At 44.8% G+C, this 27,992-nt stretch overlaps 1 pseudogene; it reads right to left on the bottom strand.

Moving 5' to 3' along the window:
• Nucleotides 1–444: 444 nt before the first annotated feature.
• On the bottom strand, nt 445–11,034 carry LOC129550074 (protein SET-like; annotated as a pseudogene).
• Between the last annotated feature and the right edge of the window lie 16,958 nt (nt 11,035–27,992).

Genomic DNA, 27,992 nt, shown 5'->3' with positions numbered 1-27,992 from the left:
CCTGTGTTTGATCCCTGCGTTGGGAAGATCCCCTGGAGAAGGGAAAGGTTACCCACTCCAGTATTCTGACCTGGAGAATTCCTTGGACTGTATAGTCCATGGGGTTGCAGAGTCAGACTGAGTGACTTTCACTTTCACTTTTTTGTTTTAAAAGTGTCATCTTAAACTGAAAGTACATCCGTTAAACATCACAATTTAACATGCCAAAGGAGTAGCCATGTTGTCAAAATACTCACTTAACCCACCCAAACATCTCAAACCCACCTTTTGCTGACCTTCTGTAACCCCCTTTTTTCAAAGTTTTTTTTTTTTTTTTAAAAAAGAGAAAGCAGACAGATATATATTGGTAAACGCTAACTGTCCGTATCCACATGGAGACACAATGTAATCTCTGAGCACGATACACAGAGAAAGGAGGGGTAACGGCTGGAATTCTATGCACGGTCACATAGAGGCCTGGGACCCTCCAGCTGCCAGCAGAGCTAAGGGAGCAAAAGGTTCTTTTTTCCCACAGAGCCCGGTGGTGTTGATTCTATAGCCTTTGTTGAGACAGGAAGGGATAAAAATGCATTTGGAATAGAAAGGAGTAGAAACTCCTTTCCCATTGAATTCTACTCAAGGTATTCCCAAATAAGTTGTGAACCTTGGGATAAAAGGGAAAAGAGACCTTAAAAACAGGGTGACCGAGCACAGGAGGAGGAATAAAAAGACTGCAACTTGCCCCCAGGGACTGGGGAAAGTTAAAAAAGGAAGGTTGGAATCCATCCATGTTCCATTAGTCATCTTCTCCTCCATCTGCCTCCTCCCCATCTTTTTCATTCTCACCCTAATCTCCTTCATCAGTGTCTTCCAATCCCTCTTCCTCTTCATTGTCAACATCATCTGCTCCTCCTTCCCCTTCCTCATCATCCATGTCAGGAAACAAGTAGCCCTGTAATGGACTTGGCCAAATATCACCTTTGATGACCTCTCCTAACTCATCTGCGCCTGCATCAGAATGACGAATAAACCAGACGAAGGAGCTCTCTGGTTCCTCGTGCTGCCTCTTCCTGCCGGCTTTATTCTGCATTTGACTTGATCATTTAGTGAAATCCTTTCTGGATTTCCATTTGATTTCAGTGGACTTTAAAGATAGATCACCACTCTCATGTAGATGAAAGTTTTTGGAGACAACTTTATTTTCAAAGTAAGTGAAAATAATTTTCTATTTTCATCAAGATAAAAATCTATTCTGTAACCTGATTTAATATCTTCAAATTCCGTCATTTCAACGCTTGTCAAATAAGGCAGCGTCTCTTTGTCCTCCTTCCCAAGCGGTGCAGACGCTTGCGGATGGTTAACAAATGTTGTTACCCCCAAATCTGGGATTTTGGCAATCAATTCCAACTTCTTCTGAAAAAATGATTGCCGGAATTTGTTATATTTCTGTTCTACTTTCCAAATCTCCTCATTGGCTTGTTCATTACGTCTATTTCATTTTGTACTCCATCAATATGTTCAGATGCTTCTTGCCGTTCTTTTCCTTCCTTCAACAAGTTCGGAGGAGACGTTTTGTCTGGCCTGGAGGCAGGAGTCAGTTTTGGTTTCTTTGGTTTCTTTGTGTGGGATGGAAGTGGAGACTGGTGTTTGGGGGCCGTGCTGAGAAAAAAAAACAAGAATCAATCCAGGGGAAGAGGCCCACAACGTGAGCTCTAAGAACTAAGGCTGCCCCAGCAGACAGAGGTTTAAATACCTAAAAATCTTAGAAAGCTACGTTTCACAAGTCTAGAACAAATACATTTGAAAATGTAGCATAAATAGACAACTTCCTAGGAAAATATTATTTGTCAAAATTTACCCTAATAAGCATTAAAAATTTAAATACAGGGCCCAGAAGAATTCATAGGAGAACACATCAAATCTTCAAAGCTACTTAAGAAGTTCCAGAGCATAGAAAGAGAAATTCCCACATTATTTTTATTTTATTTTTTAAAAATTTCCCCCCACATTATTTTTAAATAGCCACATGCAATTTGAAGAAATCAAGAGGGAGAGGTAATCTTTGATATTTATTCAAATATTCACCATTTCTGATACTCTTTCACTATTTCCTGAAGATTCAACTTCCCACTTAGTTCCAGGCAAGAAAAGGAGGAATAAGGAAAAAGGGAGAAGTGGTGGTGCTTATAACCAGAAAGCAGAACTTTTCCAGATATCTTTGGCAGAGTTTGCTTAAGTCTCAATGGCTGGAAAACTCTGCTGTCATTTTTAGCTGGCATATGGCTTTTCTAAACAAATTCAGAGTTCTGATGGTAAAGAAGACATGGAAAATGCTTGTTGGGTAGAAAGAAAGCAGTAACTCCCACAGCCCACCCTTTTGGCTAGCCATCCTCCCATATACAGAACTTACTCCCTCCCTAATGAAGACAGTTCTGAGGTCTCATTCAGACACTGCATCCATCTCAAAAGCCAGAATCTCTAGTTCATTGGCAGTTTTTCCACTTAGCCCTGGTGTGAATCCTCATACCAAGTCCAGTAACCTATGAACTAAAAGCCAAGTTATCTTCCCCCAACATGTCCATAAATAATAATGGAGAAGGAACGGGAAGAATGGGGAATTATCAAAGCTATTGAGACTATTAGATCTATGGCCAATACCAAATTCTGCTAGACAGGAAAAGCCTCGTTTGGTAGTAATTTCCTTACTCAGACAACCTATTCCCTGGGAAGAACTTTATCGATTGTGCTTCATAGGCCAAGTTTCATCTTTTTAAAAAATAGACATCTTATTTTTTAAAAGTATTTATTTATTTGGCTGCGGTGGGTCTTAGTGGCAGCACTCAAGACCTTTGGTCTTTGCGGGAGCTGGTGATGGACAGGGAGGCCTGGCGTGCTGTGATTCATGGGGTCGCAAAGAGTCGGACACGACTGAGCGACTGAACTGAACTGAACTGATGGCACACAGGACCCCTAGTTGCAGAATGCAAACTATTAGCTGCGGTCTGTGGAATCTAGTTCCCTGACCATGGATTGAACCCAGGCCCCATGCACTGGGAGTGCCGAGTCTTAGCCACTGGACCACCAGGGAAGTCCCTCCATCTTCTTTAGAATGACTTGAACCATATTTGAAGTAAATTTTGGGGAGGATGTCCTTTCTGTTGTGTGTGTTCGGGGACTTTGGGCTGAAAAATGATAAAGTTTTGCTGGTCAGATCCTTAAATTTTCATTTTTGGTGATATGATTCCCTCAAAAATGATGTAGGCTTCCAGTCTATTTACCTCTTCTTCAATCCTTTGTGTGAGTAACCACAGCTGAAGCTCCTGTGAGGTCACAGTCCATGGATCTAAACATCTTCCTCTATTATCTGTTGGCCTCTGTGTTCCGTTTATTCTTCTGGCCTTCAACTTAATGCTCACTGACATGAGACAATTGGAAACAAAGGGCTCTAGCTGAAGAGAATACTTTGCAGACAACCCACCCCCACCCCCCACTTCTTCTGTTGAGTGGTGATTCTTTCTTTCTTTTTAGCTAATTTTTATTGGAGTATAGTTGCTTTTTAATGTTGTGTTAGTTTCTGTTGTACAGCAAAGTGAATCAATTATATGTATGCATATACCCCCTCTTTTTTAGATTTCCTTCCCATTTAGGTCACCACAGATCATTGAGGAGAGGTCCCTGTGCTATACGGTAGGTTCTCATTTGTCATCTATTTTATACATACTAGCGTGTTTAAGTCAATCCTAGTCTCCAAATTTATCCCATCACCTCCTTCCTCCTTGATATCCGTAAATTTGTTCTTTACATCTATGCTTTGCAACTAAGTTCTTCTGTACCATTTTTCTAGATTCAACATATAAGTGATAATATACAATGTTTTTCTCTTTCTGACTTCATTCTGTATGACAGTCACTAGATCTGTCCACCTCTCTGGAAATGGAACTATTTCGTTCCTTTTTAGTCCTGAGTAATATTCCATTGTATATATGTACCACATCTTCTTTAGCCATTCCTCTGTTGATGGACATTTAGATTTAAAAAAAAAATTTATTGGCGTATAGTTGCTTTACAACATGTTAGTTTCTGCTGTAAAGTGAAACAGTTATACATACATACTTATCCACTCTTGTATGGATTTTCTTCTCATTTAGGTCACCACAGAGCGTTGAGTAGAGCTCCCTGTGCTATTCAGTAGGTTCTCATTAGTTATCTATTTTAAGCAGGTGTGTGTTAGTCACTCAGTTGTGTCTGACTCTTTGTGATCCCATGGACTGTAGCCTGCCAGGCTCCTCTGTCCGTGAAATTCTCTAGGCAAGAATAGTGGAGTGGGTTGCCATTCCCTTCTCCAGGGGATCTTACCGACCCAGGGATCAAACCCGGGTTTCCTGCATTGCAGGCAGATTCTTTACCATCTGAGCCGCCAGGGAAGCCCATTTTATGCATAGTACTATATATATGTCAATCCCAATCTCCTGTGGAGCATTGATTTTTAAAGGAAGGTGCTTAGGAAAGGCCCAGGACACCAGTCTCATCATCTAAGCTATTGCTTGGAGGCCACATTCCTATTTGGAGAACAGATGCAATGATCTTTTTCAGCCTTGCAAATCTCCAAGTTATAGAATCATCAAATTATCCCAATAGGATTAGATTATCCCAAATTATGGGATCTCAGAGGAGATGGCAGGCCCTAAGCAGAGTCTTCCTTAGTGAAGTGATACTTCCTTCCTTTTATTCTTCAACCCAGATAAAACTAGCTCATTGGTCTCCTTCAGGACTTTGTTGAAACTGGAATGAAGTTACCAGCATGTGCCAACATTCTGAATCATTCCAGCTATTTTCCCTAACACAACAGAATAGGTTGGCATGTGGGGTATCTCCCATAGAAGAGCAAATTGACCATGTGTTCCACCACTGCACAACAAAGTCATTGGAATTTCAGTCTGCAATCCATGTACCCTCCCAGCCCAAAAGCCCATTCTACCACTCAACAAAGTTCATGTTTCAGATTATATCACTTGAAGTATCCCACTTTAGGGTACTGAATTTTCTGAGTGATAGAACTGTATTTGGCTGCATTTAGAAACCCAACCAAGTGGCCAAATCCATATGAGGTTTACTTTTCTCCTCTTACAAGGAGTCTGAGACAGGCAGTCTGGGAACTGATGCAGCTGCTCAAGGAATCAGGCTCCTTCGCTCCTTTTCTGCCATCCTTAAAAGTGAACACACTAGTCGCTCAGTTGCATCAGACTCAGACCTCATGGACTGTAGCTTGCCAGGCCTCTCTGTCCATGGAATTCTCCAGGCAAGAATACCAGAGTGGGTAGACTTTCCCTTCTCCAGGGGATCTTCCCGATCCAGGGCTCAAACCTAGGTCTCCTGCATCGCAGGTAAATTCTTTACCATCTGAGCCACCAGGGAATTATGCCATCCTTAGTGTGTCTTTCAATTGGATGATCACAAGTTGGCTATCTCTTTTCTGGATATTTTGTCTGCTTGGAAGACAGGAAAAAGGGGTTTGGGAAAGGCAGAATGCATGTGCCAATTGAATCTGCCCTCTTTAAAAAAAATTCAGGAAATAAATCACTTTTCCAGAAGCACTACCCAGGGACTTTCAGTAGTATCTTCTTGACTACAGCCACCCTTAGCTCCAGGGGAGTAAGGGAGATAAATATTTTTAAACTATGACTAAAAAGAGGGTTCAATTAGTAAAGAAGAAGAGGATACTAGATACTGAACAGTAATTAGGTCTGCCAGACCAATATGAACTGTTTAACACAAGAAAAGGGATATCTTGGCTCAAGGATCTGAAAAGTCCAGAGGCTGCACTTGCTTGATTTAGTGGCTTAAGAAATCACAAGGAATCCAGTTGTTTTCTGCTCTCCACCCTGCCTTCCTCCATATCAAAATAACCTGAGGCTGACTCCCCTTGTGGTCCTCAGACAACTTGCAAAGTTACAAGTTTTTTCATTCATGCCCAGTGGAAAATACAGAGTATCAGGATCCCAGCATTTGCAGCTGACATGCTCAGTCCATCACTGGGCTCAGAGGATAGAATGCACTGATTGGTTTGGCCCAGGTGGTGAGCTTAAAGGTAGGTCTAGGATGGAACCATTCCAGGAACTCCAAGGATCAAGTTCTCCATGCAAAGTATGGTCTGTTGAAAAGGGGCCAGGGACCTCTGCAGAAGGAGCTGGGGAAATGGACGATACGAAGACGACCAACAAATGTCCTCAGAGTATCCAGAGAAGAAGGAGTCAATCAGAAAGGGAATTAATCAGCACAGGAAAGACTGAAAAAAGGAGTCTCTAAAGGGACATGGTTAGTGTTCATCTGAGCACTGGCTGGTGACAGGGAGGTCTAGTCCAAAGTCATGTCCTGTCCAGTTCCAGTATCACATGCATTTTTACTATGAGGGTCTTGGAAGCACAATCCTGTTTTTCTTGGCACCGCCCCACCCCCCACCCCCACCCAATTTGGTTCTCAGCCTTCTGATTATACTTGACTTCCCAAGTTGTTTTCTTTTTTCTTTTATTTTTATTTATTTATTTTTTATTGGAGGCTAATTATTTTGCAATATTATATTGGTTGGTTTTGCCATACATTGACATGAATCCGCCCCAGGTGTACATGAGTTCTCCCTCCCGAACCCCCCTCCCACCTCCCTCCTCCCTTTATCCTCCCTCTGGGTCATCCCCGCACACCAGCCCCAAGCATCCTGTAACATGCATTGACCCTGAACTGGCACTTCGTTTCACATATGACAACATACATGTTTCAATGCCATTCTCCCAAATCATCCCACCCTCACCCTCTCCCACAGAGTCCCAAAGACTGTTCTATACATCCGTGTCTCTTTTGCTGTCTCGTGATGCTAAAGCTAAAGCTGCAATACTTTGGCCACCTCATGCGACGAGCTGACTCACTGGAAAAGACTCTGATGCTGGGAAAGGTTGGCGGCGGGAGGAGAAGGGGACGACAGAGAATGAGATGGCTGGATGGCATCACCGACTCTGTGGACATGAGTTTGAGTGAACTCTGGGAGTTGGTGATGGACAGGGGGACAGGGAGGCCTGGCGTGCTGTGATTCATGGGGTTGCGGAGAGTCGGACACGACTGAGCGACTGAACTGAACTGAACTGAACTGAACTGATACAGGGTTATCATTTGCATCTTTCTAAATTCCACATATATGCGTTAGTACCAAGTTGTTTTCTTTTAGGGGGTGAATGTCTTAATCAGAGACTGGAATACTTGGAAATCCTGGTTCATGGTACGAATTAGTACATCAGCATTCTGATTTTCACATTAACTTCTGACTCACTGTGTCAGCAAAAGCTCTTTTCTGAGCCTGTGTGGCTGAGAACCAGACCCTGAAGTCCTGGTGTTTCTAGATACCAGATGACTCATTGTGAGTCTACTAGCAACCAGCCAGTGGCTTTTCCTTGAGGATCCCCACAATGTCATGTGTCCAACCCATTGTCTACTTCCTGGGTACTGATTTGAGGTTTGCAGCAGCAGCAGAGCTAAATGTCTTATGCTAGAATCCCACTGCATCATTCCTGATGTTGATAAGGCTGGGTTTGAGCTGATGCAAAGTTCTTTTTCATCTTTAGGACCTCTTTCTGTGAAGACTCATTACCTGCATAGCTACCCTTTTAATTTTACAGTAGAAAAGAGTCTGAAGTACAAACTTGAATCCTACATGAACAGATATTTCACACAAAATTCAAATTGAAGATATACTCCTGCGCATAAGTCATAAGGGATGTGTAAATTAAAATCAAAATGAGATATTACTACATACGCATTAGAAAGGCTAACATGAGAAAGACTTGACCACACCCAGTGTTGGCAAGGATGTGAAGAAAGTAGGACACATACATTTCTGCTGGAAGTGTGAAGTCAAGTGGGCCTTGGGAAGCATTACTATGAACAAAGCTAGTGGAGATGATAGAATTCCAGCTGAGCAATTTAAAATCCTAAAAGATGATGCTGTTAAAGTGCTGCATTCAGTTGTTATCATGGCTGAGTCTCTCAGTTGTGTCCAATTCTGAGGCCCCACGGACTGTAGCCCACCAGGCTCCTCTGTCCATGGGATTTCCCAGTCAAGAATACTGAAGAGGGTTGCTGCTTCCTTCTTCAGGAGATATTCCTGATCCAAGAATCAAAACTTCATCTCCTACAAATTTCCTGTATTGCAGGTGGCTTCTTTAATGCTGAGCCACCAGGGATTTTCACTGCGCTCAATACAACAACAAATTTGGAAAACACAGCAGTGGCCACAGGACTGGAAGAGGTCAGTTTTCAGTTCAATCCCAAAAAAGTGCAAGGTCAAAGAATGTTCAAACTACCATACTATTGTACTCATTTCTCATGGTAGCAAGGTAATGCTCAAAATCCTTCCAGCTAGGCTTCAGCAGGATGGGAACCAGATGTACAAGCTGGATTTGGAAAAGGCAGAGGAACCAGGAACAAACTGCCAGCATTCACTGGATCATCGAAAAAGCAAGAGAATTCCAGAAAAACATCTACTTCTGCTTCATTGATTATGCTAAAACCTTTGTGTGGATCACAACAAACTGTGGCAAATTCTTAAAAAGATAGGAATACCAGAGCACCTTACCTGTCTCCTGAGAAAACTGTATGCGGGTCAAGAAGCAACAGTTAGAACTAGACATGGAACAATGGACTGGTTGAAAATTGGGAAAGGAGTGTGTCAAGGCTGTATGTTGTCACCCTGCTTATTTGACTTCATGGCAAATAAAAGGGAAAAAAGTGGAAACAATGACAGATTTTATTTTCTAGGGCTCCAAAATCACTGTGGATGGTGGCTGCAGCCACGAAATTAAAAGACATTTGCTCCTTGGAAGAAAAGCTATGACAAACCCAGGCAATGTATTCAAAAGTAGAGACATCACCTTGCTGACAAAGGTCCACATAGTCAAAGCTATGGTTTTTCTAGTGGTCATGTACAGATGTTAGGGTTGGACCCTAAAAATGGGTAAGTGAAAGTTGCTCAGTCATGTCCGACTCTTTGTGACCCCATGGATTATACAGTCCATGGACTTCTCCAGGCCAGAATACTGGAGTGGGTAGCCGTTCCCTTCTCCAGAGCATCTTCCCAACTCAGGGATCAAGCCCACAATGATCAAGTCTACCCACATTGCAGGTAGACTATTTACCAACTGAGCTATCAGGGAAGCCCAAAAAAGCGTAAGTGCCAAAGAACTGATGCTTTCGCATTGTGGTGATGGAGAAGACTCTTGAGAGTCCCTTGGACAGCAAGAAGGTCAAACCAGTCAGTCCTAAAGGAAATCAACTCTGAACATTCATTGGAAGGACTGATCCTGATGCTGAAGCTCCAATACTTTGGTTGCCTGAGGCAAGGAGCTGACTCACTGGAAAAGACCTTGATGCTGGGAAAGACTGAGGGAGGGAAGAGAAAGGGCCAACAGAGGACGAGATGGTTGGATGACATCACCAACTCAATGGACACAAGTTTGAGCAAACTTCAGGAGGTGGTGAAGGACAGGGAAGCCTGGTGTGCTGCAGCCCATGGGGTTGCAAAGAGTCAGACATGACATAGAGACCAAACAACAACTTGGGAAGTCTGTTTGGCAAATATGTATTAAGTGGAACATACATTTATCCTATATCTTGACAGTTCTACTCCTAACTATGTGTGGAACAGAAATGCATACATATGCTCACCAAAGACATAGGTAAAAATACTCATTGCAGCACTATTCTTAATAGGTCTACCTGGGAAATAATCCAAGTGTGCACTGACGTAGTGACTTAACAATATCACTGATAGTAGAATTTATAAAGACATTGTGTTATATCCAAACCATTGTTGACTTAAAAAATATTCATAACCTAAAACTTGAGGGCAATGTTTATCCCATGGAAATTTTTAGGACATCAAGCCCGGAAGACAGCATCTCAAGTGACCCTGAGTCAACTGCTCCAAGCAGGTAGGGGGAGGAGCCATGTTATAGAGAAGTTTTGCAACAAAGGGCAGGTAGTCTGAACATCAAAATATTATTGTTAATTAAAGAAAACCAGATAGCCCAAGTTAAGGGGTTTAGTGCTTTGGGGGCATATCTGGTGCCTGGAGAATCCAATGGACGGAGGAGCCTGGTAGGCTGCAGTCCATGGGGTCGTTAAGAGTCAGACACGACTGAGCGACTTCACTTTCACTTTTCACTTTTATGCATTGGAGAAGGAAATGGCAACCCACTCCAGTGTTCTTGCCTGGAGAATCCCAGGAATGGGGGAGCCTGGTGGGCTGCTGTCTATGGGGTCGCAGAGTTGGACACGACTAAAATGACTTAGCAGCAGCAGCAGCGGTGCCTCAATGGTAAAGAATCTGCTTGCAATGCAGGAGATGAGGATTCGATCCCTGGGTTGGGAAGATCCCTTAGAGTAGGAAATGGCAACCTACTCCAGTATTCTTGCCTGGAAAATCCCATGGACAGAGGAGCCTGGTGGGCTACAGTCTAGAGGGTCACAAAGAGTTGGACACAACTGAGCGATTGAGAGCACACACACACACACACACACACACACACACACACACCGGAAGATGTAAGAGTCTGGGCTCACTGGGACCAGTATCCTGTTTTCACATGCTGAGCTTCCGTTCCTCAGGGCTTATTGCAGGGAGTGGCTACAGTCTGATGACTGCTAGGCGGCAGGTATTCTCCTTCCTGAGTTTCCTCAGGGCTCACTGACTCATGTTGGAGGGGTGCAATCATTGACGACTGTGACATCCCTGTTTACTAACATGGCAGGAAATATTCCATTTCTCATCACATCGTAATATAAAGCAATGAAAATCAAGGAACTCTTATTGCTATTCACAACAACCAGGAAGACTCTCGTTACTATAATGACAAATGAAAGAAGCCAGACACAAAAGATTATATATGGTATGATTCCCTTTAGAAGAAGATCAAGAACAGGCAAAAGCTAATTTATGGTTAGATGTCAAGGTAATGTTTACCTTTGGAGGAGGAGGTGGGTGAAGACTGGGAAGAGGTTTGTGAGCTGCATCTAAACGCTGCTAACATGCTCCTTTTTGCTTTGGGTAGTGATTACACAGATGTGTACACTCTGTAAACAATTCATCTGTATACAATGATACTTTGTACACTTTTCTTGGCTGGGCTCAGTTAAATATCTATAGGTTGTCTGATCGACAGCTGGCCTCTGCTAAGGCAGTTTAGGAGACTCAGCTCTGCTACACGGCCTTGAGCAGGCTAGCCCAGGCCTGTTCTCCTGGAATGGCTGTGGGGCCAAAGGGCAGCATTCAAGTCCACTTCAAGCCTCTGCTTTCATCATATCTGCTAACATTCCCGGAGAAGGCAATGGCAAGCCACTCCAGTACTATTGCCTAGAAAATCCCATGGATGGAGGAGCCTGGTAGGCTGCAGTCCGTGGGGTCGCTAAGCACGACTGAGCGACTTCACTTTCACTTTTCACTTTCACACATTGGAGAAGGCAATGGCAACCCACTCCAGTGTTCTTGCCTGGAGAATCCCAGGGACGGGGGAGCCTGGTGGGCTTCCATCTATGGGGTCACACAGAGTCGGACACGACTGAAGTGACTTAGCAGCAGCAGCAGCAGCTAACATTCCATTGTCCAAAGCAAGTCACATGGTGGAAACTGGAATCAAGCGGTAGGCAGGTCACTCCACTCACGGTGGGCAGGTCCTGCAAAGTCATATGGTAAAGGGCCTGTTTCCAGGGAGGATGGTGAATTGGGCCATCAACACAAGTCTACCAATTAGTAGGAGAAAGAAAACGAAGTTAATGCCAACACAGTGAAACACATACTATAACTGAGAGGAATACAGGGTCCTTTAAGGCCACAGAATGGGGCATATATTTTATCTGACATTCACGGAAAAAATTTATGCATGGACATTTCCCCTTCCAGACTGTGAACTTTTCTATATGCTTCATTTTCACATCTTCCAGCTCCTGGCATAGTGCCTCGCATAAAACGGCACTTCAACGTCTGCAAAATAAGTGCTCAGTCATAAAGGTAGTAATTTCCTCTTTGTCCATTTTTATTTCAGGCTCTGGGAGAAGAATGAGACCTGCATATGGAGCAAGACACATTCTTACATTTTACAGCCATTTTAGTGAACTCATAAACTCCATTCATAGAACAGGTTCCTCTCAAGTGAAGGGTTGGAGGAGTTCCAGCACAGAGATGGGTGGAATCATTCAAATTTTGAGGTGCTCCTTTTGTTTTGCTGGTGGTGGGGTGTCTTTTATATATTTCCAGAACTTGCAGTAAAATATTCGTAACATGACATTTACCATTTCATCAATTAAGTGTACAGTTCGGTGGCATTAGGAACACTCAAACTATCGTGCAACCGATAGACACCAACCACGACCACCATCTGTCTCTGGAACTTTTTTTTATCTTCCCAAACTGAAGTTCTGTACCTATTAAAAAACATCTCCCCATTCTCCCCGCTCCCCAGCTCCTGGAAGTCAGCACTTTACCTTCTGCCTCTATGACTGGACTACTCCAGCTGCCCCTATAAGTGGGCTCATATAGTGTTTCCATGGCTGGCTTATTTCACTTAGTATAATGTCCTCAGGGTTCATCGATGTTGTAGCATGTGTCAGAATTTCCTCCCTTTTTAAGGCTGAGTGATATTCCATTGTATGTATATACCAAATTTTGTTCATTCATCTGCTGATGGACACATGGGTTGCTTCTACCTTTTGGCTATTGTGAAGTAATTTACAAAGCAAATTTCACCCAAGTATGGAATTCTGGACAGAGAAGCCTGGCGGGCCACAGTTCATAGGGTTGGACATGACAGAAGTGACTTAGCACATGGAATTCTGGGGTGGAAGATGCCTCTTCACTCAATTTGAAAGTGAGTGGAATCAAAGCCACATTAGGGCAGCATAGCTAAAACTCATGGCCTAATTAACTTTCACCAGAGGTCACTTTAAAACAGAGATTCTGATAATGATAACAAAAATAGGGATTTCTGATAAGAAAATAAGAATTACTTTTCTGAAGGTGATAAAATTGGCTGAGAATTTAAGAATAGGATGAGACATTAAACCAAGCCTCATTATTAACCCCAGGAATGATATCCAGAGCGTGGCAGGCACCATGATTTCAAAACTAGTCTTGTGGGTGGAAGGTCACAGGTAGACTGACACAGGCCATTTCTAAGGGTGGCTGCTTCGGCCTAGATATCACATTCCCTCAACCAAACACCTGCTTCCCTGCCTGGCTAACCTCTAATTAATTCTTTGACAGCCAGTCCAACACCTGTTCCTCAGAAAAGTTTTGCTTGGCCTGGGCCCTCACCGCGAAGCCTGGGTCGGGCTTCCCACCCTGTTGCTCCCTCAGTTCAGTGACTGCCTGGCGCCCCTCCATGGAGGGATGAGGACTGGCTGGCCTCCACCCCAGCTGCTCAATACTCAGTCAACACTCATAGGATGGATGTGTTGACTTAAAAAAAAATATATCCACAAACTAAAAGTTGACAGCTATGTTTAATTTGGTGGGAATTTTTAGGACTTCAAGCCCTGGAGACAGCATCTCAAGTGACCCTGAGACAACTGCTCCGACGAAGGAGAGGAGCCAGAGTATAGAGAAGTTTGGTGACAAATGGCAGGCAGTCTGAACATCAAAAGGTTATTGTTAGTTAAAGAAAACCAGATAACCCAAGTTAAGGAATTTAGTGCTTTCCTATGTATGGGAAGATGCAAGAGTTTGGCTCATTGAAATCTTTCCTTTCATGTGTATCTGAGCTATCCTGGGTCAATACCCTGTGTTTTTCACATCCTGAATTCCTTTGGGACTCACCGTAGGGAGTGGCTGCCATTTGACAGCTGCCAGATCTCAGGTATTCTCCTTCCAGAGTGCCCTTAGGGCTCAGGAGCTCACATGGGAGGGCTGCAGTTACTGATGACTGTGACACTGTTGTGTACTGATATGGCAGGAAATACTCCATTTCTTAGATGAAACTGCCACAAGTACCCAAGCCAGGTGGTTAGTGGAGCCAGGCCATGGGCACTGGGTGCAGGAGTGGAAGCCGCAGGGACAACTGCCCTTGCAGGGAGCACCCTCTCCTGTCACGCTGCCACGCCCCAGCTGTTCCTGCAGCAAAGCAGGCCAAGTGGGAAGGGCCTCCAGAGAGCAGAGAAAAGCTCAGCATCCAAAGTACCAAAGAAGCCATGTGAACATCAGAAGGGGGAAGACTGACCTGAAGGCTGGACTGCCCGGAGGCCTGCAGGGCATGCTGCAGGGCTTGGCTGAAGAGATCGTTGGTGATGGGCGTCCCTGACTGGACGCTGGAGGACATTGGGGAGGTCCCTGAGGAGTGGCCCTAGAGATAGACCATGGTCAGTGCCACCCTCAGAGCCACCCCAGTCTCCCAGCACACACCCACAGCTGTCACATCACCCCAGGGTGCACTGGGTGCCCCACCACTGCCTCCCAGCAGGGGCCAGCATGAGACAGCCACACAGAGCTACCTAAAAGCTCTCTATGGGGGCAGGAAGGGTTCTGTACTCTTTTGCTCCAGAGAGATGCAATGGGACCCCTGACAGAGCCTAGAACCCACACTGGGAGAAGAAAGACAGCTTTGCCGGCTGGAGTGACTATCACCAGGAATGCTTAAGCCTGTGATATACGCTTGGACACTTTCAGGAATAACTAAGGACCTATTCATTCTTGACAGGAGGTTCTTCCAACTGTTGGGAAGAGTCAGTCAGGCCTGGGATGAGCCCCAGACTTCTGAGCCTAAAGGCAGGTGAGGGGAGGTCGCCTGAGCTGCCGTGGGAAATCCACTGGGGCTCCAGGTAGAGCTCAGATCAAAGCAGATGGAGCACAAGGATCAGCAAAGGTAAACCCACTCTACCACTGGGCCCTTCTCTCTGTACCTGGGGACCCGGCCTGGACCTGCCCACCCACCCTCCCTCTCCATACCTGGGTACCAGGAGTTGGCATGTGAGAGCTGCTCTCTGGAGTGCTGGCCAGGGCCAGGGCGGTGGCCAGCTCGCTCTGGGTGATGGGCCGGGGCCCGGCAGCTCCACTGTACCCCAGGGAAGCTGGGCGGGAGCTGGGGGTGCTGCTTGAGGGCGTGGACCTGGCACTCTGGACAAGGGAGGTGCCCAGATCAGGGCGGCAGCCCTGAGTGGATCTCAGATGAACCCCACCCCTGCTCCAGGAACAGTTCCTGGGGAGACTCCCCAGGCTGCCAGGTTCACAGCAATAGTGTGACACATCTGGGCCCCCACAGGCCCCCTGACCACCGAGGAGGGTGCCTCCTCAGCACCATCTCCCCCAAATGGCAGGCAGCCCGGTCACTCTCAGGGTGAAAGTCGTCCTCATCATCAGAGAGCCCTTCAAACAGGAAGCCACCTGGAGGAGGGAGGACAGATTTCAGGAGGAGGAACAGCAAGGCACAGGCGCTGCTCCAGCATCCCAGCGCTAGTTACTCCAAATTCATGTTCTCATTTCTCCCTGGAAAATTACAGGACAGATGCTCTCCCTGACTCAAACCCAGAGTTCCCAAGGAACACCCTCTGCCAGCACTATACATAGCTGCGAGTAAAGCAAAGCCCTGGGCCACTGCCTGTTCCCCAGGGGGCCCGCGTCCCGCAGTCTAGGGGCTCACCTGGCATGTCCTGGTAGGCGCTGGAGGGCTTGTCCTGGGAAGAGGAATTGCAGCCTCCACCCCCGTCCCTGCCACTCTCTGACTAGGGCTGCTGGCAATCTTGGAGCTTTACAGATCTTTCTGGCGTGGCAGTGTGCACACTCACTCACCCAACCCACACGCTCCCTGTAGGGACAGCCGTGGACCCACAGAGCCATATGCAGGCACTTTCTGCAGTGCCACACTCCTCAGGCATCCAGGTGGTATCTTATCCTGCTCCCCGCTTCCTGTGCCGGCTCCCTATGGTTCCAGAGAGTAGAGCTGTGAGGTCTGTTTTTGGGAGGGTTTTGGAGGTGCTGGCCATCCAGAGCAGCAGCAGCATGCCAGGATGGAGGGGAGCAAGGCTTCCAGTGATGGGCATCAGAGCGGAGGTTGTGCTACCCACGGCCACGGCGTGACATTGGCCAGCAGACAGAGTGAGCCAGGGCAGGACTGCAGGCAGATCCCAGAACGAGGAGGCAGAATCAGATGCCTGACCCCACCCGGCCTCTCACAACCTTCTGGCTGGCCTCTAGCCTACAGGAGTAAGTGGTGCCAGCAGCCAGGGGAGACTTGCCAATCGCTACATGGAATTCCACAGGCAAATGCCAGTGGGCGGGGACAAGACACACGATGCTCTTCTGCTAGTGGCCTCAGGTCCCTTCACTTCTCTGGGCCTCAGGTCCAGTCCCCCCAATCCATGAAGTGATCAATGTAGATAGAATTCAGTGAGGATCTCTGGAAGGGCACAGACAAGTCTAACAGCAGACCACCTCGCTAATGGCCAGCTAAGTATTTGGACCTGAGGGCTGTGTTTCTCAGACGATAGGCTGGCCTGAGTGAACATGGTTCCCTGTGAGTCTATAGGCAGGAGCAAGGTGCTCTCCCCTCAGAGAGGAGTGGTGGGGAGGGTGAGGGTAGGCAGAGGATGGATGATCTGTGGGAAGCACTCAAAGCCCCACCATTGCTTTGCTGTGAGAACGCTAGGAATTTTCAACTTGGGCTGTTTCTCCCCCTTTTTCATTTTTCCTCCCATCCCCAGGCAGCAGTCTTCTGGGCTGCGCCGCCACACACAAATACCCTCCTCCCGAGATGGTCTAGCGCAGAGAGTTTAAACTCGTTTCTATGTGAGTGAGAGGTGATATAATTAAGAAGACTCTTTTTATTATCACGTTGAGGTAGTTTCCTTTTATTGCTTTTTGCTGAACGTTTTTATCTTGAAAGGGTGTCGAATTTTGTCAATGTTTTTCCTACATTGAGATATGCATGTGGTTTTTTTCCCCTTCATTTTGTTGATGTGGTGTATTACATTGATCACTTTTTGTGCATTGAACCATCTTTGCAATCCAGGAATAAATCTCACTTGGTCATGGTGTGTCATGGTGCATCTTTTTGATATGCTACTGAATTCTGTCTGTTAGTATTTTGTGATTTTTGTATCAGTGTTTATAAGGGATATTAGACTGTAGTTTTCTTGTAGTGTCTTTGTCTGGCATTGATGTGAGGGTAATGTCCTTATAAAATGAGTTAGAAAGTGCTCCCTCTTCTTTAGGCTTTTGGAAAAGTTTGAGAGGAATTAGTATTATTTATTTAAATATTTGATAGAATTCACCAGTGAAGTCATCAAGTCCAGGACTTTTCTTTGTTGGCAGTTTTTTGTTTTCATTATCTTTTTTTTTTTCAAAAGCTTCTCAGCACCATGTAGTTTATAAATTTTTGATTACTGATTCAATCTCCTTATTAGTTATAGATCTATTCAGATACTCTATTCATGGTTTAGTCTTCGTAGGGTTTGTGTTTTAGCAGCTTGTATATTTTATTTAGCTTATCCAATTTGTTAGCATAGAACTGTCATAGCACTCTCCTCTAGTCCTTTTTATTTCCATAGAATCGGGTACTGTTCCCATTTTCATTTCTGATTTTAGTTATTTGAATCTTCTCTCTTTTCTTCTTAGTCTAGTTAAAGGTTTGTCAATTTTGTTGATCTTTTCAAAGAACCAACTTTTGGTTTCATTGATTTTTTCTATTATTTTTCTCTTCTCTATTTCACTTATCTCTGCTGTAACCATTTCCTTCCTCCTACTAGCTTTGGGTTTAGTTTTTTCTTTTACTTTTAGTTCCTTAAGTTGTAAAGTAGGTTGTTGATTTGAGACCTTTGTTTTGTTTTCTTTTCTTCAGTTCTATTGAGGTATAATTGACAAAAAGCCCAGCAGATTTACTCTCTTAACAACTTTCATATATAACATACAGCAGTGTTGACCGTATTTATCATGCTGTACATCACATCCAGAGTACATCATGAGGAACACTGGGCTGGAAGAAGCACAAGCTGGAATCAAGATTGCTGGGAGAAATATCAATAATCTCAGATATGCAGATGACACCACCCTTATGGCAGAAAGTGAAGAGGAACTCAAAGGCCTCTTGATGAAAGTGAAAGAGGAGAGTGAAAGTTTGGCTTGAAGCTCAACATTCAGAAAATGAAGATTATGGCATCTGGTTCCATCACTTCATGGCAAATAGATGGGGAAACAGTGGAAACAGTGTCAGACTTAATTTTTGGGGGTTCCAAAATCACTGCAGATGCTGATTGCAGCCAGGAAATTAAAAGACGCTTACTCCTTGGAAGGAAAGTTATGACCAACCTAGATAGCATATTAAAAAGCAGAGACATTACTTTGCCAACAAAGGTCCATCTAGTCAAGGCTATGGTTTTTCCTGTGGTCATGTATGGATGTGAGAGTTGGACTGTGAAGAAAGCTGATTGCCGAAGAATTGATGCTTTTGAACTGTGGTGCTGAAGACTCTTGAGAGTCCCTTGTACCGCAAGGAGATCCAACCAGTCCATTCTAAAGGAGATCAATCCTGGGTGTTCATTGGAAGGACTGATGCTAAAGCTGAAACTGCAATACTTTGGCCACCTCATGCGACGAGTTGACTCACTGGAAAAGACTCTGATGCTGGGAGGGATTGGGGGTGGGAGGAGATGGGGACGACAGAGAATGAAATGGCTGGATGGCATCACTGACTCTGTGGACATGAGTTTGAGTGAACTCCGGGAGTTGGTGATGGACAGGGAGGCCTGGCGTGCTGTGATTCATGGGGTCGCAAAGAGTCGGACATGACTGAGTGACTGAACTGACTGACTGACTGACATCGCATCCTTAATATTTGTTTATCTTATAACTGGAAATTTGTACCTTTTGACTCCCTTTATCTAATTCTCCCTCTCACTTCCCCCCACCTCTGGTAATCATAAATATGATCTCTTTTTCCACAAACTTGTTTGCTTTTGAAGTATAAACAACGTACAACACTATGTTAGTTACTGTTACACAACATAGTGATTTGATATTTCTATCCATCTCAGAATGTTCATCACAGTAAGTCTAGTTACAATAGGTCAGTATACAAAGATACTATATAGTTACTGACTATATTCCCCACACTGCACATTTCATGTTCAAGACTTACTTATTTTGGAACTGGAAGTTTGTACCTCTTAATCTCCTTCATCTATTTCTTTTCTCCACCTACCTCTCTCCCTGTGGAAACCACCTGTTTAATCTCTGTATCTGTTTTGTTTCGTTCTATCTGTATCTCATTTGTTTTGTTGTTTCAGTTCAGTTCAGTTCAGTTCAGTCGCTCAGTCGTGTCCGACTCTCCGCGACCCCATGAACCACAGCACGCCAGGCCTCCCTGTCCATCACCAACTCCTGGAGTTCACTCAAACTCATGTCCACAGAGTCGGTGATGCCATCCAGCCATCTCATCCTCTGTCGTCCCCTTCTCCTCCCGCCCCCAACCTTTCCCAGCATCAGAGTCTTTTCCAGTGAGTCAACTCGTCGCATGAGGTGGCCAAAGTATTGCAGTTTCAGCTTTAGCATCAGTCCCTCCAATGAACATCCAGGATTGATCTCCTCTAGAATGGACTGGTTGGATCTCCTTGCAGTATAAGGGACTCTCAAGAGTCTTCTCCAACACCACAGTTCAAAAGCATCGATTCTTCGGCGATCAGCTTTCTTCACAGTCCAACTCTCACATCCATACATGACCACGGGAAAAACCATTGCCTTGACTAGACGGACCTTGGTTGGCAAAGTAATGTCTCTGCTTTTTAATATACTATCAAGGTTGGTCATAACTTTCCTTCCAAGGAGCAAGTGTCTTCTAATTTCATGGCTGCAATCAGCATCTGCAGTGATTTTGGAGCCCCAGAAAATAAAGTCTGACACTGTTTCCACTGTTTTTCCATCTATTTCCCATGAAGTGATGGGACCAGATGCCATGATCTTTGTTTTCTGAATGTTGAGCTTCAAGCCAACCTTTTCACTCTCCTCTTTCACTTTCATCAAGAGGCTTTTGTGTTCCTCTTCACTTTCTGCCATAAGGGTGGTGTCATCTGCATATCTCATACAGTATTATCTTTCTCTGACTTATTTTGCTTAGCATAATACCCTCTAGGTCCAGTCATGTTGTCAAGAGTGGCAAGATTTCATTCTTTTCTTATGGCTGAATAATATTCCATTCTGTGTGTGTGTGTGTGTGATTGTACACAACACATCTTCTTTATCCATTCATCTATTGATGGGAATTTATCTTGTATCCATATCTTGGCCATTGTAAATAATGCTGCAATGAAATTACGGGTGTATATATCTATTCTAATTAGAGTTTTTGTTTTCTTCAGATAAATACCCAGGATTGCTGGATCATTTGGTAGTTCTTTTTCTTTTTTTTTTTTTTGAGGAATCTCCATACTGTTTTCCATAGTGGCTGCACCAATTTACATTCCCAACAGTGTGCAGGGTTCTCTTTTCCCTCCATCCTCATTGACGATTGCTGTCATTTTGGATAATAATAGCCATTCTGACAGGCACAAGGTAATAGCTCTCTGTAGTTTTGGTTTACATTTCCCTGATTAGTGATGCTGAGCATCTTCCGTTGCTTGTTGGCCTTCTGTATGTTCTTGTTTTTTAATGTAAGTATTTATAGTTATAAATTCCCATCAGCACCACTTTCACCATGTCCCAGTAGTTTTGGTGTGTTGCTTTCATTTTCAATCATCTCTAAATATTTTCTAATTTCCTCTCTGACTTCTTTGATCCATTGGTTATCTAAAAGTGTACCCACAGTTTTGTATACTTTCCAGTTTTCTTTATGTTAGTGATTTCTGATTTTATCTTGTGGTGAGAGAAGATGCTTTGCATGATGTGTCTCAAAATCTATTGAGACTTAACTTGTGGCCTAATATACAGATTGGGCTCCAAAGTCCCTGCAGATGGTGACTGCAGCCATGAAATTAAAAGATGCTTGCTCCTTGGAAGAAAAGCTGTGACTAATCTAGACAGCATATTAAAAAGCAGAGACATTACTTTGCCAACAAAGGTCCGTATACTCAAAGCTATGGTTTTTCCAGTAGTCATGTATGGATGTGAGAGTTGGACCATAAAGAAAGCTGAGTGCCAAAGAATTGATGCTTTATGACTGTGGTGTTGGACAAGACTGTTGAGAGTCCCTTGGACTGCAAGGAGATCCAACCAGTCCATCCTAAAGGAAATCAGTCCTGGGTATTCATTGGAGGGACTGATGTTGAAGCAGAAACTCCAATACTTTGGCCACCTGATGCGAAGAGTTGACTCATTGGAAAAGACCCTGATGCTGGGAAGGATTGGGGGCAGGAGGAGAAGGGGACGACAGAGGATGAGATGGTTGGATGGCATCACCAACTCGATGGACATCGGTTTGGGTGGGATCTGGGAGTTGGTGATGGACAGGGAGGCCTGGTGTGCTGCAGTTCATGGGGTCGCAAAGAGTTGGACACGACTGAGCGACTGAGCTGAAATGAACTGAACTGAACTGATATATTTGAAACTACAAATTAAAAGAGCATAACACATGGACTTCCCTGGTGGTCCAGTGGTTAAGAATCCGCCTGCCAGTGTAGGGGACATAGGTTCGATCCCTGGTCCAGGAATATTCCACTTGCTGTGGGGCAACTAAGCCCATGTGCCACAACTACTGAAGACTGCATCCCTGCAGCCTGTGCTCTGCAACAAGAGAAGCCACTACAATAAGAAGCCCGCATAACACATCGAAAGAGTAGCCCCCACTTGATGCAATTAGAGAAAGCCTCTGTGCAGCCAAAAATAAATTGATTAATTAAAGAAAAAGAAGCATACCACATGTTTGAGACTTTTGTCCTAAAACAAGCAACACTAAGATGTAGTCTGATAAATTTACTGGTTAAAGAAAAAGAAAAAAATAGGTAACTAGACAAAAAAAAAAAAAATAGATGGCTGGGTATAAGCAGTCCTCCTGCATCACAGGCCCCCAGCTAGGCCATCCCTGGGGCTCGGATCCTGTGGGAACCAATCAGACCTGACCCCTCTGAGGGACCCCACCCTCCCAGCACAATACCAGCAACCGACTGTCTGGGACAAGAGGGACCGTCTGTAGAGGGGGCTTTCCTAAAGCGGGGCTGCCTGCTGGAGCATCACCCTTCCTCATCAGCGCCGGGTGCTGTTACCCTCTGGTCCTCACCGTCCCCACATCCTCACTGCCCGTGAAAGAGGGCTGCTCAGGGGAGGGGGGAGTGGGAGCTAGAACGGGGGGCAGTGGCATTATCTGTGAAGGGAGCAACAAGGGATGGGCCCCACCGTCTGGTCTGGACAAGGAGAGCCTTCCAAGTTGACCCACTGACCCGACAGGCCTTGAATGCTAACCTCAAGGAGCCCTTTGAGAGCAGGCATTGGGACTCCGAGAATTGCAGGAATGCGGTATCCAGCAGGGAGTGCCTGCAGCAGGCAGCCTGGGAAGCCTAGACACGGGGAAGGAGCCAGGCCACCCTCCGACTGGAGGCCCAACCACAGCTGTCAGGAGCCTCCTCCCATAGTCGGGCCCCACCCTGGATCACCAGACCCACCTAACACCCTCACCAGAGGAAGAAGAGGGAAGGCCCATGAAGAGCCCAGGAATTAGCCCTCAGGCTTGCCATCCTGTGGAAGTTCACAGGTCAAGGAGAAGGGAAGGGAACAGTAGCTGAGCTGAGGGGGCCCGGAGGCTAGAGAGACCATGCCACTGGCCCAGGACACAGAACAAGGGAGACAGAGCAGGGCCAGGCAGCGGCTCAGGTTTCTGGAGCTCATCACCCTGCTCCAGCCAGGACCACAGCCAGGACCACAGCCCGGACTTCCGTGAGAGCGTCTTGATCTTCAAAAACCATCCATCCCCTTCTCTCGGCTTCCCTGTGGCATCTCCTGCTCTCTACCCTACATTCCCTTGCTGGCCAAGGGAAAAGTCACTGACCTGGTAACTAGAGGGGTCACCCACCCACCATCCTTCCAGATAGGACTCTGACCTCCAGGGGCTTTCAGCAATCGAAGCCTTAAACTCAAAGGAATGACTGTGGAACTTTGTGTGTCAGATCAGTGGATGAGGTGAGAGGCAAAGGAACAAACGTTTCATTGTTGCCTCTCGCAGAGTGGCAGGGAGGAGGGCCCAGGAAGCCACTGCTTGTATCCAGAAGCCCAGTTTATGGGGTGGCATGGGCCCATGCTAAGGGTTGTGATTGCTGCTGGGGTGCTGGCAACACTCAGCAGGGCAGGTCAGGGCTCCAGACAGCTGCCTGATGGGGGAGAGCTGGTGGGCTGGGGCAGGTAGCAATACCTTGGTACCTGAGTATCCTGAGGTGGTACTCAGCTCTCGGTGGCCTTGGAGGTGTGCCTCTCTTTTTCAGCCATGGGAACAGTGAGCTGTGTGCTGGGCCACTGGGGAGGGGCCTTCCGCCCGCCAAGGTCAGCTGTGGGTGGGAGGGGAGCATACCTCACATGCGGAGGGAAGGAGCAGGTATAGTTTGAAAGGGCATATGCAAATATAAATGTAAACTTTTCTCAGTAATTATATCAGTGATTGTAGTATTCATATTCTTATGCTGGAGACTGTTGTGTATGCAACGTGGGATAGAGTGAGTAATTATGGAATACTCCTTATGTTCTTGAGAACTAGGATTCTCAGTGTGGAAAAGAAAAGAAACATGTAATATAAAAAGGTTATATAAACCCCCGTAGTCCTGAATTTGAAGTAGCAGTATAAATTATCTCTATCTTTTAAGTATAGCTCTAGATATAAATAGAGATACAGACATAGATCTAGCTCTCTCCACTAAAGCAGCTTTGAAATAATGACCAATCCAGTAGAAATGAGCATCCCTAGCGCCAGGTTGTGGTCTTGAAATTCAATTTACCACTGAACACCATGTGAACTTTCTGAAGAAATGCCTCATTGTTGTTGCAGGAAATGTAAAGATGAGGCTGGAACTCTTGCCATGCCAGATAGTAAGGCAATGATCAGAACCTTTTAGGTTAAACGTTAAAATGACTCAGACACAAGCTGAAGAGACTCTACTGTGATGATGGTATTGATCTGGGGAGGCCTTGGCCTGCAACTGCTTGAAGCGGAGCTTGGGTCCCCAGCTGGAGACTGAGGACAGGTTGCAGCAGTCAGAGCACCAAATCCTAATCACTAGACCAGTGGTCAGTGACAAGGGCCTTGGCCTTTCAGCTTTGCAGAAAAGAATTGCCACAAAGACAGAAAATAGTGAAACAAGTCAAGTATTTATTAGGAGGAAAAAAAAGAGTACAGTACATGTAGATAGACACACAGGCAGACTCAGAGAGAGACAGAAAGAGAGAGGGAGGCTGATTCGTGTCAGTGTGGCAGTTTGAATTACTTTTGTGAGGCATTGCTTCCTCCCTTGTGTATGCACGCATCTATCCAAGATGGATTCTACTGCAAAGGCCTGTGGATAGAGCATCTCTTGACATCACTCCCCTTTGACCTCCAAGAAGCCTTTCTGTGCATGTGTGGTCATGGAGGTCTTCTGACTTCGAGAATGAGAAATATTTGATCTGGGCAGGGCCCAGGCTCCTCCCTTAATGGTCTTGCTGTGCTCATTTGCAAAGACCCTGATACTGGGAAAGATTGAAGGCAGGAGGAGAAAGGAATGACAGAGGATGAGATGGTTGGATGGTATCACCGGCTCAATGGACATGAAGTGAGTCAACTCTGGGAGTTGGTGATGGAAAGTGAGGCCTGGCGTGCTGCAGTCCATGGGGTTGCAGAGAGTCGGACACAACTGAGCGACTGAACTGAACTGTCATCTTGGAGTTTCAGTCCAAAGGGAATAAATCTCCAATAGCCTTACCCTGGCCCACGGGGAGAGGTGGGTGGTCCAACTACTTCCTGCCTCAGTACAACAGATTTCAGTATGAGGAAATGCAGGTAAATGTAGAAAATGGGAGCCATTTTGGAGAAGGTAAAATTATAGAGGGGAAAACTAGGAAAGAATATGTAGTGTGAGTTGGAATTTGAAGTACTGGTATTAGAACATAATAACTGTTGTTGTTCAGTTACTTCAGCTCAGTTCAGTTCAGCCACTCAGTCGTATCCACCCCTTCGCGACCCCATAGACAGCAGCACACCAGGCCTCCCTGTCCATCACCAACTCCCGGAGTTCACTGAAACTCATGTCCATTGAGTTGGTGATGCCATCTAATCCTGTCATCCCCTTTTCCTCCCACCTTCAATCTTTCCCAGCATCAGGGTCTTTCCCAGTGAGTCAGTTCTTCACATCAGGTGGCCAAAGTTTTGGAGTTTCAGCTTCACCATCAGTTCTTCCAATGAATATTCAGGGCTGATCTCCTTTAGGATGGACTGGTTGGATCTCCTTGCAGTCCAAGGGACTCTCAAGAGTCTTCTCCAGCACCACAGTTCAAAAGAATCAATTCTTCAGCGTTCAGCTTTTTTTATAGTTCAACTCTCACATCCATACATGACTACTGGAAAAACCATAGATTTGACTATATGGACCTTTGTCAACAAAGTAATGTCTCTGCTTTTTAATGTGCTGTCTAAGTTGGTTGTAACTTTTCTTCTAAGGAGCAAGCATCTTTTAACTTCATGGCTGCACTCACCATCTGCAGTGATTTTGGAGACCCCCAAAGTAAAGTCTGTCACTGTTTCCATTGTTTCCCCACCTATTTGCCATGAAGTGATGGGACCAGATGCCATGATCTTAGTTTTCTGAATGTTGAGTTTTAAGACAACTTTTTCACTCTCTTTCACCTTCATTAAGAGGCTCCTTAGTTCTTCTTCGCTTTCTGCCATAAGGGTAGTGTTATCTGCATATCTGAGGTTATTGATATTTCTCCCGGCAATCTTGATTCCAGCTTATGTTTCATCCAGCCCAGGGTTTCTCATGATGTACTCTGCATATAAGTTAAATAAGCAGGGTGACAATATATAGCCTTGACATACTCCTTTCTGGATTTGGAACCAGTCTGTTGTTCCACGTCCAGTTCTAACTGTTGCTTCCTGACCTGCATACAGATTTCTCATGAGGCAGGTCAGCTTCAGTCACTAAGTTGTGTCTAACTCTTCGCAACCCCATGGACTGTAGCACACCAGATTCCTCTGTCCTCCACTATCTCCCAGAGTTTGCTCAAACTCATGTCTATTGAGTTGGTGATGATATATAACCATCTCATCCTCTGTAGCCCCCTTCTCCTTTTGCCTTTAATCTCTCTCAGCATCAGGGTCTTTTCCAATGTGTCGGCTCTTTGCATCAGGTGGCCAAATTATTAGAGCTTCAACTTCAGCATCAGTCCTTCAAATGAATATTCAGGGTTGATTTCTTTTAGGATTGATTGGTTTGACTGCCTTGCTGTCCAAGGGGCTCTCAAGAGTCTTCTCCAGCATGACAGTTTGAAAACATGAATTCTTTGGTGCTTCGCCTTCTTTATGGTCCAACTCTCATATCGGTATGTAATTACTGGAAAAACCATAGCTTTGACTAGACGGACCTGTATTGGCAAAGTGATGTCTCTGCTTTTTAAATTTGCTATCTAGGTTTGCTATAGCCTTCCATCCAAGCAAGGGTCTTCCAATTTCATGGCTACAGTCACCGTATGCAGAGAGGGTAATGGGGCATCGTGTCTACAACTTGGTTTCAGATGACTTAGGGGTGGAGGTGGGAGAATAATACAAAGGGTGAGAAAGAATGATAAGGTAAAAACGTCAACAATTTGGGGCTTTGGGTGGTTAGAGGGAATTATTTTGTACTATTTTTGCAACTTTATTGTAAACTTGAAATTTCTGTAAAATAAAAGTAAAAATGTCACATTTGCAAAGACAATCTAAGCACATGGGGAAATATTCAAGTTACATAAATTATGCAGTTTACTGACATGTGCAGTATAACTTAAACATTGTTGAATAAAAATTTAATTCAATAAAATATAGTTTTAGAAGCATTAAAAAATTTAATTGTTATCTGTTAGTGACAGAGCCATGTTAAAGCAAATTAAATTTGGAGGACTTAAGCTACTAGATGCCAGGGCCTACTGTGAAGCTACACACGTGGCATAAAAATACATTATTGGGACAGAATAGAGTCAGAAATTGACCAATACATAACAGGCACCTTATTTATGACCAAGCTGCCAGGGAAATTCAGTGGGGACACGATTTAAAAAAAAACAACATAGTAATCAACGGATACCCAGAAGGAAAATAAGAACCTTGATTCCTATCTCACTTTATACATAAAAGGTAATATGAAATTAATCATAGATCTAAATGTGAAGAAAACATAGGAAAATATCTTCATAATTAGGGCAAAGAGTTTTTAAATAGGACACTAAAGGCTCTATCCATCAAAATAAACTTTTATAAATTAGACTTGTAAGAAATTCTTTAAAAGTACCATTAAGAAGGCCTTCCCTGGTGGTTCAGTGGTTAAGACTCCAAGCTTTCACTGCAGCGGGTACAGGTTCGATCCCTGGTTGGGGAACTAAGATCCCACATGCCATGCAGCGTGGCCAAAAAAACCTCCCCCCAAAAAAACATTTTGAGCATGCTAACTTTTAATTATTTTTTTTTCCAAATCTTTAGCTTTTATATTTTTTATTCATACAGATCTGGTTTTTGTGGCTTTCTGTAAAAGAATGAATTTGATTAAAATTTTAAAACTGCAGACCTCAAGTGACATGTTGTCTGCTTTCCTCCCTTATTAAGAAAGCAGACTTCAGCTAGTCGACTTCACTCACACAAAACTCACTGACTACACACTTCCTCCTGCCACTGAATCTTTAATTTCTTAATAGAATGCCCCACTTTAACTGCATGTTAAAATGCAGATCTCAGGACCAATCTTGGACATTTCTGGGAAAGTTTGGCCACAAAGTTACACAAAGTACAGTGCAAATTCTCAGGGAAGACTATTCCTTCGTACATCAACTCCCCTTTCACTCCCCTGCCTTCAGAGCC

Source organism: Moschus berezovskii, chromosome 21 (genome assembly GCF_049115385.1).
Source record: "Moschus berezovskii isolate FMDL1 chromosome 21, NW_MosBer_1.0, whole genome shotgun sequence".
NCBI classification, from domain to species: Eukaryota; Metazoa; Chordata; class Mammalia; order Artiodactyla; family Moschidae; genus Moschus; species Moschus berezovskii.
The sequence above is the reverse complement of the archived record's forward strand: the minus strand, read 5'-3'. Positions and strand labels throughout refer to the sequence as shown.